Source organism: Microtus ochrogaster, chromosome 5 (assembly GCF_000317375.1).
Source record: "Microtus ochrogaster isolate Prairie Vole_2 chromosome 5, MicOch1.0, whole genome shotgun sequence".
Lineage (NCBI taxonomy): Eukaryota > Metazoa > Chordata > Mammalia > Rodentia > Cricetidae > Microtus > Microtus ochrogaster.
In genome coordinates, this window is record NC_022012.1 from 50,856,389 (window position 1) to 50,859,286 (window position 2,898).

At 51.3% G+C, this 2,898-nt stretch overlaps 1 protein-coding gene across 4 annotated transcripts in view; it reads right to left on the reverse strand.

Moving 5' to 3' along the window:
• Lingo1 (leucine rich repeat and Ig domain containing 1) overlaps positions 1 to 2,898 on the reverse strand; it is a 163,211-nt gene that overhangs the window by 68,639 nt on the left and 91,674 nt on the right. The gene's annotated exons all lie outside the window — the stretch shown is intronic.

The following is a 2,898-nucleotide window of genomic DNA, read 5'->3' on the forward strand; positions in this document are numbered from 1 at the left end:
AGAGAGAGAGAGAGAGAGAGAGAGAGAGAGAGAGAGAGAGAGAGAGAGATAGTTGATTCTCTGCTCCTGATATAGGAGCTATAGGATCTGAGGACAAAATTCTGATATTCAATTTTCACAATAAGCCCTTTTAGTTACAGAGACATATCCCTTGCCCACTTGGTTTTACTATAATTAATTTACACTTTAATTTAAAGGTGGCTAGTGGCTATCATACTGGACAACACAAGCTGAACCAACCCTTGTCTATCTGAGCCATAGTCAATGGAAAATCTGAGGTCCAGAGAAGGGAAATAATTTGCCCGAAGTCACACAGTTAGGCAGTAGCAAAGGTAAAACCAGAACCCAGCTCCCTCAAATCTACTCTCACCCTTCCGGAGCCCACCATCCTTCTCGTGGGTGGTCTCGGGCTTGCCCACCACAGCACTGTAAGTGTCCCATAGCCCTAAACCCCATGCTGCTGCCCCAGGATAGTGTGCCAGGCTACCTTTGAAAGGCTCCATCTTTACCCCTCGCCTTTTGTCAGATCCCTGACATAGCAGCCTTGAGAGACACCCTTGAGATTGTCCGAGAGAAAGTGTTCCTAGAGGGAAAAATCCTTCGGGAACAAAGCTGACCTCTACCTAAACATTACAACCAAGACAGCAAGGGATCTCCCAGCTCCTCTCCTAATAGAACGGTACACAACAGAACACAATACAGCAAGGATCCTGTGATAAGAATAGTGGGTAGGAGAAAGAGGAAGCCAGGAGGGTGGGGTCAAGGCACACAGGGCTCTGCGTAGCCCACTAACACCTGGGGCTCCACGTGTGCTTACAGATCACAGACTCATGTTCTAGGCGACACCTAAGGGCTGAAGCAGTCATGCATGGTTCTGACTGCACCCCAGTAGATGCAGGACTGAGGACTGAAATCTGGGTTCCCACCTTCAAGGAGAGACCTCTCCATCTGGTTCCCCTGCCATGAAGGCAGCATTAAAAAGGCAGGAGTGACTCCTTTATCAGATCAGAGGAGGAAGCCAGCCACCAAAGGTCAGGAGCCACGTGTGCCACAATCTAGCCCTGTCTTCACAGGAAAAGCCCAGCAACCGCGTGACTTTGGCATGGCGGAACTGAGGTGCAGTGGGGTTTTTTGTCTTCTTATTTTATTTCATGGAAAAATACATAGGAATTGAAAGCTAGAAATTCAAGAAGTCGATGTATCAAAAAAAGTTCTTGAAAACACAAGGACACACACAGAAAGATGACAATGTATCCAGTTGATGCTAACACTGCATCTAGGGACCTTGACTGTGAATGTAGTCTGTCTCCCAGTAGCAAGATGCAGGCAGCTCTCCCAGCAACCTCCTGGCCTGTACCTACTCTCCCGCGGCAGAATGCCCAGGTGAACTGCCATCCCCACCTGACTTCCTCCCTCCCCCCAGTGCATCAGGTAGTAGCTGGCACAGGTGACCTCAAAGGCCAGGGTCTCCAGCCAGCCAGTGTCAGTCCATAGGTGGAGTATCATGGAGGCCAGAGAGGGGAAAGATGTGAAATGGCCGGAAAGCAAATGTATCCCCACACCCATGAGCTTTCTATGCATGCAGAGCTTCAGGTCAGGGCCCCCCAAGCGCCTGTTGTTAAAAGGGCAGATGATTCTCATCACACACACACACACACACACACACACAGAGAGAGAGGGAGAGAGAGAGAGAGAGAGAGAGAGAGAGAGAGAGAGAGAGAATTATCAACTGTCAATGTGATTAGCTTCATCATCTGCTTGTGCCTTTATCTGTTTCTGCATTACTTGTTCATTCACAAAATGCTTTTGAGGAGGGACTGAGTGCTAGGTGCTCTGTAGGTACCAGCAATGCAGGAGGGCCTGAGGGCATGAGATAGATGCTCTGGTACTGTCATGAAGCCCGATGATGAGCAGAGAAACAACACGACACTTCCTGAGAGAGCTGAATGCAATGGAAACCCTAACATCTGGCAAGAGGAGCACAGCAGGAGCAGGACCGGGGTTGCTCTAGCCAGAGGGTCCGGGGAGGTCTTCCTGAAGGGGGTCACAGTTGAACTTATGCTTCAGGAAACAAGGCTGTGAGGAGGCTGAGGCCCTGAAGGCTAAAGTGAAGGGTTTGGCTAGCATCCCAAGGGCTAGGGAAAAAATCGCTGGATGGCTTTAACCAAATAAACGCAATGATGTTTTCTTCATTGTTAAAAGTCCTTTCGCACTGCCAACTGGAGCCTGGGCGGCTGGGGGGGGGGGCAGTGGGTTGGCTGTCACAGTCACCCGAGGAGGAGGAGACAAGGCTGGAGGGTGCGAGGGGGAGGCTGCCCGCCTCAGCAGCACCAACAGCAGTTGTCTGATGCTTGGGATGAGGAGGCGGGGTAAGGAGACAAGAGGAAGACGGTGAGTCCAGAGCCACATCCAGAGACATGCTGCTCTTACAACCAGACCACCAACTTAAAAATAACTCTGAAAAATAACAAGCAGATGCGACACCCATGGAGCCGCCTACCCCTCCTGAGTCTCAGTTCCCTGGGGGTGCATCTTCCTTCCCAGGCCCCCTTTCTCTTCCCTCATCCTGTGCAGGGAACACAGGAAAAGGCGTAGTGATCCTCACCCTCCAACTGACAGCAGATAAGGCAGTCCTCAGACAGTACCAGATGGGTTGGCTTAGAAGAGCCCCGGCAGGGGCCTGCTCAAGACTCTGGTAGCCGAGCCAGGGAGAAGGGACAGGCAGGAGTGATGGGGAAGAGTGTGGAGGCTGAGGGCAAGGGGCAGTATGGAACATCTTAGATGAGAGTTCCTGCCCCGCTCTGCCTTGCTAGTAGGGTCTGGGTTGGCCATCTCTTTCTGAAGACTCTGTTCCCTGATCTACACACACACACACACACCCCCACCACCACCACCACC